We start from the raw sequence: 16,816 nt of genomic DNA, 5'->3' as shown, positions 1-16,816 counted from the left end.
ACACGAGACAATGTGTATTAAACAATCGATGAACAAAGGAAGAATGTTAAGTGGCCAGTTAGTTCTATCGTATATTACCCTGTTGTATTGAAAGGCAAGAGATTGATTTCAGAGGCTTCTGGAGATTCTTTCCAGCTCTAGCATTTCACTGTGACCTTGATAGACTTGGTTATCTGGTTGATTCAGGCTAAACAACTAGACACTAAGGGAGAATTGTTGGGGCACAGGGGCACGAGGCAATAAATAGCAAACCTCTTCTATGCTCAAGAGCTAAACCAATTGAGAAAGAAGACCAAGGAGTAAGGGAAATGGAGACCAAAATCTCGCTTTATTACTGATGAAACTGAGTGTGAAGACTGGGGCATGTTTCTATGGTTTCCCCATGGAGAACCCCAGAAGGAGCCAGATTTACCCTTTCCACTAGCCTGGGGCACTGACTTCACTCTAGAGGATCAATGAACAGGTGTTTCCACCTGACAGCTTGCTCTTAAGAGGAGGTCACAGGGGCCTTCATGCTCATTCTAAACTCACCAGTCAAGGGGGTAGAGATGAGGTAGAGATGAACCAGGCGTATCTTACCAACAATCATCCTCCACCTGGAAGAAAACCTCAGGAATGGGAATGAATGACGCCCGCCCCCCCAGAGGACTGTCTGCCTCAGTGTCTATAGAGTTCACGAAATAACTGACCCAGGTTTTACTTTCTGAAGATGACAGTTTGTGGGGATAGATTCAGACTGAGACATTTTACTTCACAGTAGTCTCCCCTTATCCGTGGTTTTGCTTTCCGCAGTTCCCATTATGGGGGGGTCAACTGCAGTCTGAAAATATTAAATTGAAAATTCCAGAAATAAACAATTCATAAATTTCAAAGTGAGCGCCTTTCTGAGTAGGGCGATGGAATCTGGCGATACCTGCTCCGCCCCGCCCAGGACGTGAGTCCTCGCTGGGTCCAGCGTCTCCACGCTGGAGATGCTCCCTGCTCATTAGTCTCTTAGTAGCCGGGACCGCTTGTTTATGGGGTCGACTGATGGTATCACAGTGCTTGTGTTTAAGAAACTCTTATTTTCCTTAATAATGACCTCGAAGTGCAATAGTAGTAATGCCGGCAACTCGGATACAACAGAGAGAAGCTGTGAGTTGCTTTCTTTGCATGAAAAGGTGAAAGTTATTGACTTAATGAGGAAAGAAAAAAAAAAAAAAAAAAACGTGTGCCAAGGTGGCTCAGCTGTTTGGTGAGGATGAATCTTCTATGGTGAAATTGTGAAGGAAAAAGAAATCCGTGCTGGTTTTGCTGTTGCAGCTCAAACTGCAAAAGTTACGGACACAGTGAATGATAAGTGCTTAGTTAAGGCGAAAAGGGCATTAAATTTGTTGTTGGACGACGTGAACAGAAAGCATGTTCTGACTGATGGCAACGTGTTGTGCCAGAAAGCATGAGACCGTAGGAAGACTTTAGCAAGGGATCCCCCGAAACGAGTGACACCGAACCATTTATTGCAAGTAAGGAATGGCTACACACATTCAGGAATAGGTTTGGCATTTTATCGTCACACATCATCCCAAGAAGAAGAAGGGTGAGTACAGTACAATCAGATATTTTGAGAGACCACATTCATACTGGGATTCTATACTTTATCCCAGTATATTGTTGTAATTGCTCTATTTTATTATTACTAATTGTTGCTAATCTCTTACTGTGTCTAATTTATAAATTAAACTTTATCATAGGTACGTATGCATAGGAAAAACATAGTAAATATGTATATTGACATAGATGTGGGTAGGATTTGGTACTATCTGCTGTTTCAGGTATCCACTACGGGCCTTCAAATGCATTCCCCATGTGTAACGGGGGGACTGCTGCACTTGTAGGTTAAATTAGTTCATATGGATGAACATAGTCTTTTCTTCTAAACCCATAGAATCCTGGTAACGTACTATTCCACATTCAAAGGTGGGAATTAGGTAAAGGATCTTTCCTCAACCATACTCTCTTCCATCTTTCTCCGAGTACTTTCAATTTATGACCCCGACAACGCGTCTTAAATAAACTGCTTCAAAGTCTTTACACTGAAGTAACTGATGGGATGATATTAGCAGTCACACTGTTGGTAATACACACGAGGACAAAGGTTCGATTTTTAGATGCTTTAGCTTTAAATAGAGGTAATTTTTTTTTTTTTTTTTACAAGTCTTGGCATCCTTGCCCTTGTCCAGCTGTTTAACAAATGTGTGTCCTTGGTCACCAATGGAACCAGACTGGAGGGTGTAGATAGCTGAGTGTGAGACATAATTACTACTGCTGAAACAACTCAAAGCACATGTCCTACTGACAGGGTGTGGAGATGGCAGGCAGTACATGCACAGCTCAGGCCTTCCGAGGTATGTTTTTCAAGTTGTGCTTTGCAGGAGGTCTTAGCCACACACACTCTTTCAGAGTCTTCGAATTTTAGTTTCTGCGTGAGTAGAGGGGTCCCATATGTACTCATTTCTTCTTTTCTCTGCCATCACTTGGAGGGTCTTGTCAAGATGAGGAGCCCTTGTCTCTGGGCTGAGGCTCTTCTTTTGCTACTTGTATTATTGCCCTGATAGCATTGCTTTAAACATTTTTTGGAAACCTCTTTTGAATATTTCACTAGGTTGTGACCTCTGTAGACACACGATTGAGGTGATCTTATTCATACGTAGTTGGATGGTAGTGTCTGACCCGTGGGCTCAGCAAATGTCTTGTTGAGTTGAATTGAATGACGATTTGCTTCCCAAGGCAGGAGATTGCAGGTAGTCTGGATTGAGGCTCTAGTTTTGTTCCTAAGTCACATGACCTTGCTTCACCTTTAGCCACAGCCTGTAGACTCATATAGAGTTTTCCAGGGCCTCAAGATCCTTGATGAATCAATCATGTTAACCTTCCTGTTTGGGCGAAATCTACTGCCCATATGCATGAATATCTAGTACTGGGGCTCTTGATACGCCAGTGTAAAAAATCTCATTACATCCATACCTTGAACTCTCTGTGGTATCAATCATGTGACTGGTTCCTAGTCCTTCAAAGAGAACCAAAACTGAGACTCACGTGCAAAATTTAAGGAGGCACCCAAACTCTCAGTAATCAAGACAAATAATATTTTTATGCCATATCTTAAAAAAATCAAAATCAATAAAAGCACTGCATGATGAACAAAACATCAACATTTGAATAAAGACAGTTTCAGTATTCTTTTTTTTCCTTTTACCTCTGGATGGTCCTTCTTTATTGCCTCACTCTCTTTACCTAATCTTGGCCCTGAAGAAGACAGAACTGACAGGAAATCTCCTTGGTCAAGACTTTCCTGATTTCTACCCCTTGATGTTTTTTTTCTTCTCTATATCAGGGAGAGATGGTATGGTTTTCAGGTAATACTGAAAGGTAAATGCATTAACATAATCATAAAAAATGGGAGAACTTGTCAAACCTGAAGTATCTATATGAGAAAAGATTTAGCAGTGAAAATGTTGCATATTTAATAACCAAATAGCAAAAGACTGAAATGAATAAAATTTCATAACATTCAGCAATATGGCTGTAACATTATTTCTCAGATGAATTTGTGTGGCTCCATTTTTGTTTGCTTTGTCCTTTATTGGAATCAATTTTTAAAGGGCTGTTTCTTAAATTGTTCTGGATTTCGGTTAAGTAGTACAGAATGCTGCTATATGCAGAGTTACTTTAAATGGGAACAAATACATATGAAATCAGCAAAGTTTCCAAGTGCACCTTTCTTCCCTACTGGAAGAGCTTTATTCATTTACATAGGAGAGCATGAAGCCAGAAAAGGAGAAAATGCAAACATGAAATCTCCAAGAGCTTTTTTGGAAATGCAGCAGAAAAACACAACACTTAAGCAGAGAAGCCAAGTGTTTTTCAAGTTTTCTGCAAAATGGCAGCTTTAGGGGGAGAGTGACTTTCTGGGGATTGTCAGTAGCTCTGGCTGGAAGATTCAGGGATGGCGTTTTTGCAGGCTGTGGATGGGTGGGAGGGGGGAAAATATTGTGTAATTGTAGCAAAGCATCTTGAAACTTTTCAGTTCCATTTGTTTCCAAACAGGAAAACAAAGTGCTGAAGAAGCCCTAAAGAGAAGGGGAAGCCTCAGGCAGTTTTTTTTCCTATGGAGGCACAGCTGTGGGTGTATCACAATATTTCTCAAGTGTTTTCTTTGGATCTCTTCACCTGGTGCCAACCATACACACATACAGAATAAAAGTAGAAGAGAGTTGCTTGATAGGAACCAAATCCTGGTCAAAATGCTGAGTTTTCTCTTTGCCCCGTTGTGTAGCACAGGGTGTATGTGATTTGCTTTATAAAGGCAAGTGACAACCTCATGCCCCCTTCCCCATCACACAAGTTCTGGAGGTATAGGCTACAGGCCAGTTTTCCTGCTGTGCTGATTGTGGGAAGGTGTAAAATCTTGGCCCACAGAGTCTGAAATGAGATGCCTGCGGACTCAGCACCAGAGACCAAATTTGTACTTTTGGCCCCCCAGCCCCCGAAATGCACAGATATGGCAGAGTAACCTTTTCTCCGGAGGAATCACCTCATGGCTGGTTGCACATTAGAAACATCTAGGGAACTTTAAAAGGCACCAATGCCAAGGCCCCACTACTGCCCTATTAAATTATATGCCCTAAGGGTGGGAAGAATGCCTCCAAAAATTTTAAGAGCTCCCCAATTGACTGTAAGGTGTAGCCAGAGTTGAGAAGTCCTGACCTAGAGTTCTTGATCACGGACAGCTCTTTGCTCTCCCCTGGGTCCACTCTGCACCCAGATATCTCCACGATCTCCATCAGTGAGAACTGAGACTGCCTTTCAGTTAATTCAGTTCAATTACACACAATTCAATTCAGGAAATATTTATTCAACTGCCTCCCTACCCTCCATTTCTGAGTGTATCTTCCACGAGAGTGGTGAGATCCATGGTTCCCAAATCGGAGGGCAAAGATACTTGAATTTATCCCAGTTTTCGGAGGCATGTTTTTAAAAAATCCTGTTAAACACAGATTACAAGTTTCCAAAAATTATGCATTGGATTCAGATATCAAACTTTTTCTGACACTCTAAAGCTCTGAACAGATATGTTTGTATGTATGTAAAACATCCATCTTTTAATGTGTTTATTTATTCAGTGCTTGTTATTAAGTATCAATAAGCTGAGATAAATAAGACAGAGCACTTAACTTTTGAAGAGCTCCAGGCTAGTGGGAGACATGAAATGTGAACAAGAAGTTAAACTATCACGAACCTCTAAAGCTGGGAGAGGTATGGAGAAAAGGATGTTTCAGGTGAATTCAGAAGAAGGACTTGTGCCTGGCAAGGTGGAAAGGCTTACAGAGGAAATATAGAAAAGTAGCCATTCTTGATGAAGGATTTCAGGCAGCAGGAGGAATATGAGCAGTTTTTGAAGGTGGAGAATTAAATGTTTGGCTGAGGGTACACAGGAAACAGAGGGAGGAGAAAGGGAAGGAACTTGAGAGCTCCCAACTGTCTTTAGAGCTTTATCTGTTGGACCAGTGTTTCTAAATCATTGTTGCCTCATGACTGACTTCCAGATAAATTTGCAGCTTCATTTGGGTGTGCAATGGTTGAGAAAGCACTCGGGGTGGGATGAGACAATAGGTGGCCTGCTTTTGGGAAGCGATGGAGAAACCTTTGTGGAGGAGCTAAGAATTTAGGCTCTAGAACTGGATTGACCTGGGGTTTCACACGCTCACTAGGAAACATTAGAGAAGTTTCTAATCCCCCTTCCTCAACTGTAAAAATGAAAACTACTGATGCTCACATGACAGGATTTTTTTTTTTTATGACAACTCAGTCTATTAGGTATTGTGTAAAGTATTTAGCAAACTGCCTGAACATAGAAAGTGTAAATAGAATGTAGCTCTCCCAGTTGTGATGCTGAATCTTCTCTTTGTAGTTTTCTTTAATTTTTATTTGTGTTTATTTGTGATTCCCACCGTACCTGGCCTCCTTCCCAAGTATATACTCATGGGCTGAATTATGAGAAGTGCGTGGTTTTTGGACATACAATGCAACATGTGTTTTAGGAAGTAGTCAACTAAATCACCATAAAGGAGCAACACAGTTTTGGAAACTCCTCTGATGGGCTCACAAAGTTTCTTTTATTGATGGATGTGTCCATTCTGCAGTCCTCTGTGTCTCTGTATCCAAAATTAAGACCAACACAAAAATTACCAGGCTCAAGTTATCTGCCACATCTAATCTATTCTCTCCACGACTTGCTCATCATTCTACTTTTACATTTTAAGACATGGTGAAGAGGGTGATTGTTGAGAAAGACCTTGAAGAATGCATGGAATTTCCTTATGGCTAAGAGTTGGCTTGCATTCCAGGTGCTGAGATTAATGTAAGTAATGGTATCGAAATATATTTAGGAAGAAAAACTAGTAAAATAATTGGTTTGTTGGAACACAGGTTGTGTTTACAGGCAAAGCAGAGGAATAAACTTCAAAATTTAGGCTGAGGCTACAAGGATCCTCCTTATATTAATTGGATTTTGAGGATGCAAATTCAGAAAATGTATGTACATCCTATAACACAGCTATCATCCCTTAGAAAACGGGGTTCCAAATCTCTTTCAAAGTAATTTTACCTTATTTTTCATTCTAGTCTTTTCATTTCTCTTTCTTCATGTTTTTTTCTTCCTTTGAGTTTTATTAAGGACATTTGTGGTGAGGTCCCAATCTTGGCTTGCTGAGGGTTCATCTGCTTCTGATGCCTGTTCTTGATCCACCTAAAGTCACAATGTGTTCCTGGGAGAGCATCCTCATTTACACAGAAATCAATTGTGATGTGAAAAAGGGAGGATTATAACATCAATCAGGGTATGAGTGTCTGGCATGGAAGAAGTCTGACAAGGCACAGATCCTGTTTCTGTACATATGTCCTTAATAATAACTAAGGGGTAAATTATGATAGAAGAGAACAGAGTCATTTCTGCGTAGCTAGTTGTCTAAGGGAGTGCATATGATGTCAGAAATTAATTAAGACCCTAAATTCTGTTTTCCTGTAAAAATCCTATTTTAACTGTGGTATCTTTGATGCTTCTGCTGCCATAAGCAAGATATATGTCGCAAATAAACATTCAAACATCCCTCCTTGTAGAGGTAGAACTTGGAAATCGAAATTCTGAAGTTGAAGGAAACCTACATAGAATCCAGAAAATCCTTTCTAAGATGGAAGGTAGTGAGGAACATGCTAAATCCACGCAACGCTGAGGGGTTTACATGGGAGGGAAGACGACTTCGACAGGGACCAGGCCCAGCGTTTATACCTGGACCATTTCAAATCTATGCCAGATGACTCTTCAGTGGCGAGGGCATGTCTGCAAGAGATGCTAAACAATGCCCAAAGTGAGGAATTTACCCCAACCCCAACTATGACAGAACGTATTTAAACGTAGATACTGGTAACAGAACGTGGAAGGTTGATGACCAGGCATCACCAACCTCATTTTTTGGCAACTCTACCTAAAATGAAGACCAATGGGTAGTAATTAGGACCAAGGTAGCCTCTTTAAAAAGTAATCTACGATACATGTAGAATGATAGAGTATTTGAACTGAAAGGGACTTGACTGCACATTGAGGCCAACCTCCTAATTTATGAGGAAATTGATGTCCAGTGATCACTCAGCTAATTTCTGTCATAGCCCAGGGGCAGAATTATGGTCTTGTAAGAGCTTTGTCTGGGTTATTTTAATGCCCGGAACTCTCTTTATACATAATCCCAAGAGCGTCCTCATATTTAGCTGGACGAGTCCCAAGGTAGGAGTAAGGAGGAATGGGTATGTTACATGACCACTGTGGAAAATCTGACATGTCACTGTAAACTACTGGAAAAAGCAAGTGGCCAAAAATCACAAAGAGAGTCCAAAAAGTTCTGTGGCCAATTCAGTTTAGTTTTTCTGGTCAGCTTCATGATTTGGGGGAAACAAAATAGAGATTTTTGTTTCATTTGTTTGGAAATATAGACTTTCCTCAAAAGCAGAACAGAGTTCCTTCTAAGTCAAGGCAGTTGGAATGAAGGGAAAGGGACCCAGATGTTCAGGAAGTAGGGTTACCAGAAAAAGGTGGGGAATCAGGTCCCAGGCCAGCCAGCGTCTATGGAAGTCAAGTGGTGGTGATGGTGATGGTGAGAGTTGGAAGGAGGGTGTTTGAGAAACCTTAAATTCTTATGCATCTCAGGAAGTAGGGGGAGAAACAGAGCTATCTGGGGTGAGGTAGATTGTAGAAGCAAGAGGCTACTTTTGATAAAACTGACAAATCACCCCAAAACTTCAGCCCTTCGTCTTACCCACTGATCAGATATAAGCTTGCTGGTGCGGTATGAATGTAACTGATTGCAGGGGAGAGAAAAAAATCAGATTGTAATAGGTCAGAGTTATTTTTATAAAGTAACCCCAAGAATGTCCATAAATTACTTCTATTTAGTGAGGGAGACACAGCAAGGAAATATACAGATGGAAGATTTTTTCCTCACTATTTAAAAATGGCATTTAAAAAATTTGTCTCCTCTAAGGAGGCAAAAACATACTGTGGGTTAAAGACAGTCTATTCAATCAATGGTGTTGGGAAAGCTGGACAGATACATGCAAAAAAAAAAAAAAAAAAAAGAAAAAAAAAGAAAAGAAACTAGCCCACCTTCTTACACCATATAAAAGAATAAACTCAAAATGGACTAAAGACTTAAATGTAACAACCGAAACCATAAAACTCCTAAAAGGAAATATAGGCAGTAAGCTCTCTGACATTGCTCTTAGTGATATTTTTTCTGATGTATCTCCTCAGGAAAGGAAACAAAAGAAAAAATAAATAAATGGGACTTCTTTAAACAAAATGTTTTTGCACAGCAAAGGAAACCATCAACAAAATGAAAAGGCAGCCTGATGAATGGGAGAAGATATTCACCAATGATACATCTGATAAAGGGTTAATATTCAAAATTTATAAAGGACTCATATAACTTACCAAAAAATAAACAATCCAATTAAATCATGGGCAGAGGACCTGAATAGACTTTTCTCCAAGGCAGGCATACAGATACATGGCTAGTCCACATATGAAAAGATGCTCAATATCACTAATCATCAGAGAAATGCAAATTAAAACCACAATGAGATACCACCTCACACCTGTCAGGATGGCTGTCATCAATAAATCTACATACAACAAGTGTTGGCAAGAATGTGGAGAAAAGGGATCCTTCGTACATTGTTGGAGGGATTGCAAATTGGTGCAGTCACTGTGGAAAACAGTTTGGAAGTTCCTCAAAAAATTCAAAATAGAGCCACCTGATGACCTAGCAGTTCCATTTCTGGGTATTTACCTGAAAAAAAAATCCAAAACACTAATTCAAAAAGATATATGCAACTCTATGTTCACTACAGCACTATTAACAGTAGCCAAAATACGGAAGCAACCCAAGTGCCCATCAATAGATGACTGGGTAAAGGAGGTGAAGTGCACATATACAATGGAGTATTACTGTGCCATAAAAAGAATGAAATCTTACCATTTGAACAACATGGATGTAGGTACCGTTTCCCCGAAAATAAGACCTAGCCGGAAAATCAGCTCTAATGCATCTTTTGGAGCAAAAATTAGTATAAGACCCAGATATTATATTATATTATATTATATTATATTATATTATATTATATTATATTACATTATATTACATTATATCATATTATATTGTATTATATTATATAAGACCTGATTTTATATTATAGTAAAATAAGACCGGGTCTTATATTAATTTTTGCTCCAAAAGATGCATGAGGACTGATTGTCCGGCTAGGTCTTATTTTCGGGGAAACGCAGTATTATGTTAAGTGAAATAAGTCAGACTGAGAAAGACAACTACCATATGATCTCACTTATGAGTGGAATCTAAAGAACAACAACAGCAACAAAAACTGAACAAACCAAACAGAAACAGACCCCTAGATACAGAGAACAAACGGATGGCTGCCAGATGGGAGGAGAGTTGGGGATCTGGCTAAAAAAGGGGAAGGGTTTAAGAAGTACAAATTGGTAGTTACAAAGTAGTCATGGGGATGTAAAGTACAGCATTGAGAATATAGTCAATAATATTGTAATAATTATGTATAGTGCCAGGTGGGTACTAGACTAATCAGGGGGATCATGTCATAAATTATATAAATGTCTAACCACTAAGCTGTACCCCTGAAACGAATATAAAATGATATTGAATGTCAACTGTAATTGAAAAAAAAAATTAAAAAAATTTATCTCCTGATCTCCTCATTCCATTATAATAACAGACAGTTAAAAATCACCTTCAGGGGGGTACCTGGTTAGCTCAGTTGGCTAGAGCGTGGTGCTGGTAGCACCAAGGTTGCTGGTTTGATCCCCACATGGACCACTGTGAGCTGCGCCCTCCTTAAAAAATAAATAAATAAATATGGTGTGTTCATTTAAAAAAAAAATCATCTTCAGGGCATCTATATATCAAAGGAGGTGCTGACGGACGAGGTCTCTGCAGAAAACACTAAAAGAACCAGTGTTCTAGAACGGTAGTGTATGAAGACTGTCTATTTAAGTTCTTACCTGTGCGCAGTTGCAGAAAGAGAGACTGAGAATTCTCCTGTTATTTGGCAATGCCACGAGGCAGTGGCAGACATAGTGTGCATCGGCGTGGAGTGTAAATAAGTGTGAGGCTGAGAAGGTGCTCCATAGACAGCACAGACCAAGAATCTAAAGAGAAAACTATGGCCTGGACTCCAAGAGTTGCCTCTACCTCACGCTAAGGCTCCATTCAATAATTTGGCGAAGGCTAATTTTATGATAAACACATACGGATACTCTCTTGTTTGTCCGAAGCATTTTTTAGTATTATTAAACACACACACACACATAGAATACAGGTAATTGGTTAATAAATAATAGTTTTTTTAAAAATAGGTTCATTTCTGCTGCCCCGCCCCCGCCCCCCATAGTGAACACTTTTGGTCGTCTACACAAAATCCTGAGTTATGAGAACCCTCATCATCAAAGTCCTGTTAGAAAGTTCTTTGAAACCAGGTGGATTGAAGTGGTCTTTGTAGTCCAGTGGCAGATGCCCACTGGGCAGACTGAGAAAGCTGTCTGAGCCCTCACCAAGGATTGGCTTTGAACAAGGCCAGGGACATTTACAAAAGTATTGCAATTACACTTTTCTACCACTAGATGACATGCACGTATAAGCAAGATAAAAATCTTCCTACTCTCTTCATCAGTGGCCCCACAGGGACAACAGGTAAGTTAAGACATTACTAAGAAAGAGTCAAAAATGTGGAAATGAAGAACTGTCCACATTGGTTAGGATAATAAATGTAATCATAACAAATGTATTGAACACTTATCCTGTAAGCAAGGGGCCACCCAACCACTGCCTGTGGGCCAAATACAGCTTGCTACCAGTTTTTGTAAATAAAGTTTTATTGGCACACAGCCATGCTCATTTGCCTATGGCAGATTTTGCTCTATAATTACAGAGGTGAGTAGTTGAGACAGCAATTGCATGACCTGCAAAGCTTTGAATATTTCTATCTGGTCCTTTACAGTAAAGTTTTCCGATGCCTGGTCTAAACACATAAGGTGATACTAATTCATTTAATCCTTACTACTGTATGATTGTGAGAATACAGTGTTTTTTTTTTTTCTTTTTAAAGATAAAGAAAGTGAATAAGGACATAATGAATCCTGGCACATGTATTAAATGACTATAGGCTATAACACTTTATGTGCAACATACTTGATGCTGTTGGGTTTGTATACTAAGATGAATGGCAGTTGGCTTCAAAGTTGTGGGGAACCTAGAAAGAAGAAATGAAACTTATTGCAAAGCCAGGCTGGCCTTCTGTGTGACCCGTAGGGGGTAATGCAGCGGGGATGGAGTAGCTGTCCATGAGCACTTTCTCCCAAAGTGACACTTACTCAGAACATATTTTAGGAAACTATTTTGACACAATTATTCATAAGGCTGAAGATGATTCAGCAGATGAAACAGTGTTTAAATTGTGATGGAAATGTCAGTGGTCAGAAGGAGAGACACAGCAAGAAGGTGGTTAAAGGAAGGTTTCTTTCTAATGCCCTAAACGTTCCAGATCAACACGGAGGTTTTGCTGCTCCACTGTTAGAACCTGGGTGTACCTGGGACCTCAGGATAGCTGCTGAGGATTGTGGAAGCTGGAAGTAGGGCTGGGGAACAGGGTGGCCTTTGGCTTTACTGTTCCTAGACTCCTATTCATTGTCAGGGATGTCTTTCTCAGTTGTTTATAATGAGCCGTGATGTACTCGGATAACCCCTGGTGGTTCATTCTACACTTATCATTGCTGGTCATTTTGTTTGTTTCGTTTTGTTTTTTACTGAAGAGTTTGGGTAACTAACTGCCTCAGAGTCATAAATTGTGAGGAAGAGAGGGGAGAATAAGGAGCTCGGTCAGGAGTCAGCCGACTTAATCCTTTGTGCCACGTGAAGAGATGGGGCCACACTACCTAGGTCTTCCAAGGGTTTTCCTCATGGACACTTTCCAAGCTCCTACTCTCCCCTTCCTTCACTCTGGGGGGCCTCTCCTCTTAGAGTCTTCCACATTTTGATGTCCTCGGTCCTTAGGATTCTCCACTGTCCCTACAGCAAAGTAAATTCTGGTGGACTGTGCCTTTCACTCAATCCTTGTTGACTCTAAGAAAGAAGGAGGTGCTAACGTTGGGTGTCTCCTTGGGATGAGGTGGGCGTGTAAGTTGTGGAGGGTCAGGGTGATTGAAGAGTAAGGAGAAATTCTGGAGCCTTGCAGAGGGATGTGGGGAGGCTTCCATTTCAGGGAGCTACTCTTTCCTCACTAAAGAATCTGAAATAAACAATGCTTTTGATGATAAGAATTAATTTTCTTCTAAATATCATCATCCTATCTGGGTTACATGAGAAATTTGTATTCCTCCTAATAACATGGCTTGGACCTCCCTCCGCCCCGTCCTTTTTGGTGAAATAATAATCCTAGCTTCATTATACCAATGGAGCTTTTGCCCCAGGTTTCATTATAGATTGACTGTCCCAAGTCCAGCTCCCTTTTCTTTAACACACAGCTATGTAAATATGTATGTATGTATACTTGAATTTTGGTTGCGACAGGGTATGTGGGATAGTGTCAAGCTGAAAAAATGATAAAGATAATCTGGGCTGTTGAAATTTAGGATGGGGAAAAGTCTGAGAGATTAGAAATGGTTTTGTTACTGGTAAGTGGGCTAGGTTCTCCGAGAATGTGGATATGCAAAGTAAGAGGCATTTTAGCCTATGAGATAGAGAGGCAGAGGTGTGAGCTTGACAGCAGGCACTTTGGAACAAAATAATTCTAGTAAGGGCTTAAATTTCGAAGTTGAGGAATATCAGGTTAAAGTTTGAACTGGACCTTAGTCCCTGAGAGAACCAGAAAAGTTGACTAGAAAAGTGTCACTGACTGTAAACTTGTCAGGGACAAGACCATCATGTTAGTTTTTTCTTCTCTGTGCTTAGCTGAGTGACCACTGACATGTAGTCAGGGTCCAGCCAATTTCAAGTGAATAAATGCACAGCGGTGATATTTTAAGAAAAGTAATCTGGGGACTAGGTATGGGATGGATTAGGAAGAAAAGACAGAAAGTAGAGAAAAAATAGGTGTGAGTGCAACGACGTACACACATTACTTTCCCTTGCCAAACACTCCGTGTGAAATGATCAAATTTGAAATCTGATTGCTAGTACCACAACTGTCGTTGGAAATAGCTCTACATGAATCAATCATTGCAAAAGTAATTGTAACCAGAAATAGGAAATGTTTCCTAAAAGTCTATTTGTTTCACTTTTGACGACGTGGCTATGTCTTACTGTGCCCAGTTTAGGATATTCCACGAATGCAGCATGATGAAAAACAATCAGTAGATTTCGTGTTGGTCTCAATTACAATCTTTTCTTCATCGGTTTGGGGAGTAGCTTATTTAATGAATATTATTTCTTCTTCCTCTTGCCATCTTCAGACCTTTATCTGAGATTTCATTTTTTTTCCTCCTTAAATTTACTCTTTTATTACATGAGAGCCAAGTAAAAAGAAAGAGTTAAATCTGAGTTATCAAAGCGGCTTTTCTTCAAGTCTTAATTCTTTACTTGGCTACTGGTACTTGATATGTTTAATTAGAAGGAATCACTTTCAACATCTCTGTGTTACTGGGTGGGGAAATAAGGGCTGAAGTCGATCCCTGGTTACGTCAAGTGGTGTCAAATTTGGCTGGCCATGCTCACTTCCTGTTGACTCCGAGAGAAAGGCTGCAGTTGGCGTCGAACAGTGAAAAACACGAAGCTCTGAGACTAGTCTGAATTACTAATCACTACATGTCCTGTTCATTCTAACCATTTTCCAAGCGATTAAGTGATCTGGCCAGGTCAGTGACTCAACTCCCAAGGGGGTAACCAGCAGCCTGGGCTGGTCTGCACATCCCTGCTTTCAATTCCCAAGGTTTGATGATTTCCCCTTGGAACTTGTCTCTCCGGGGACAGAAAGATGGACACAGATGATTAAGTGTATAGTCAACTGGAGAAGTGCCATCTCACCATGAGTCCTTTGAGGGAAAAGGTTGCAAGAATGTCGTCTTTCATCAGTTGGTGTCACTCTTTGGAACAAATGACAAGTAGCTGGGTGTGGTAGGGTAAAGTTGTCTGAAGTTTGAAAGGAGAAAATAGATTGAGTCGGAAATGTTAACTTTTTTTCATTTCTGGCTTAACTGTCAGTAGATACAGTATTCCCTTGTTTGTTTCAGTAACTACCAAAGGTTATTGAAAATGTCACCATTTTAGAGTTGTATACTTGTCTCTCTCTCTTTTTTTTTTTTTTAGTGATTAGCTGAACTTTGCTGTGTTTACTAAGCTGAATGTCCAGTTACCATAAAAAGCAGCATGTAGTCAGTGGTGGAAATAGGGGTGGGAGTATAGGGGCCACATGAGAATTCAGTTCCAGGAACTTCCAGTCTCATATGCAAATTAGATTAAACTGCTCTGTGGTCATGGCTCCCAGAGCAAATAATTCCCATTCCCACCTCTTTTCTTGCATTGCCCTAATGGGAATAAAAAAAAAAAAAAAATCATTTTCCGTTTGTTTCAGCTACTGTGTTATTTTAAAAAGTACGTTATATGGCTCAGTTTGTCCATCTTGCACCTTACCAGGTAACCTTTAAATACTTAAAAAAAAAAAAAAGATTTTGAGATTTTTTTCAGTTTGAGTAGGAAATATTGTAAGCATATCAAAGTTCTATTTTTTTCAGAAAGAAGTTGAGTCTTTTGAGTGGCTGGTGCCACCACGTCCTTCAGGCAGTTTTCATACTTGGCATAAAACTGTTAGCCATTTTGCATATTGCCTTCGTTTTGATTAGTTAATGCGTGATAACTTGACAACACTCAAATGTGAAAGCCTGAGAAAGGGAGGGGAACAGGGAGAGAAGAAGCCCTCCAGCCAGCTTTTTGAACATGAACGTTTCTCAAGCCCAGGGACTGAAGGTGAACTTGAAGAATACATCCAAAGCCACAACCTCCAGGCACTGTATGTGGCCATTTCAGTGCTGTTTGGAAAGAATGTGTGAGAATGTGCATGCCAGAGAGGATGCAGATGTGCAGTGGGCCTTGCAGATAGTATCTGTTTGTTCTTTTTATGGGGCGGGAGGTGGGGGGGAAAAGCACATATTTGTGAGCTCAGCATGCAAACAACTTTCTTTTGGGATCTTTTATCTTAATTATAATTTAAAAATTTTTGCATTGTGGAACCAAAGAAATGGAGACATTGGCAATTCTAGATGACTTGTGACACCTTCTCTTGCTGAGTCCTTATCTGCTCCCCCTGCCTTCAGCTTTCACAGAGTTAAAATCAGGACAGGCAAGATGAAGTCACTTGTACAAGAATGTACAATATTCACCGTCACTTTCATTCATCATTATTGACTTCTTTAGTTATTAACCAGATATTTATTGAGGCCCTGCTCTGTTCCAGGCACTGTGCAACATACTAGGACCCAGTGGTAAGCAAAAATGCCACTTTTTCGCCACTCATGGATTTTGTAGTTTACTGGGGGAAAGACACAGTAATGAAAATAATCCCACACAAATATACAACTTCATCTGTGACAAGTGCTACCTGTTCCTTTAAGAGCCTAAAATAAGCACATTTGAGCTGGTCAGAGAGGTAACAGAAGGCTTCCTTGAGGAAACAATGCTTAAGCAATGATCTGAAGGATGATTAAAACCTAATGAATGAAAGCATGAACATATGAGTTCAGACAATTGAGTTCGTGAACTCATCCTAGAAAAAGTGCTACATACCTCATTGCTGAATATCACTGTCACCTTCAAATTATTCCTCTTAAGAAGCTATGTACCGACACCAGCGCCTAGTTCATTCTTCAAAGCAATTTTGGAACTCTTTTCCTGGAATGGCCATCAGAGCTGTCGTTGTATTATTCTTGATGTCCTGCATGTCATCAAAATGTCTTCCTTTCAATATTTCCTGTATTTTCGGGTAAAGAAAGAAGTCATTGGGGTCCAGATCAGGTAAGTAGGGAGGGTGTTCCAATACAGTTATTGGCTAAAAAGTCCCTCGCAGACAGTGCTGTGTGAGCTGGTGCATTGTTGTGATGCAAAAGCCATGAATTGTTGGTGCAAAGTTCAGGTCGTCTAACTTTCACGCAGCCTTTTCATCACTTCCAAATAGTAAACTTGGTTAACTTTTTATCCAGTTAGTA

Source organism: Rhinolophus ferrumequinum, chromosome 14, assembly GCF_004115265.2.
Source record: "Rhinolophus ferrumequinum isolate MPI-CBG mRhiFer1 chromosome 14, mRhiFer1_v1.p, whole genome shotgun sequence".
In the NCBI taxonomy this organism is placed as follows: Eukaryota; Metazoa; Chordata; class Mammalia; order Chiroptera; family Rhinolophidae; genus Rhinolophus; species Rhinolophus ferrumequinum.
Note: the sequence above shows the minus strand (reverse complement) of the source record.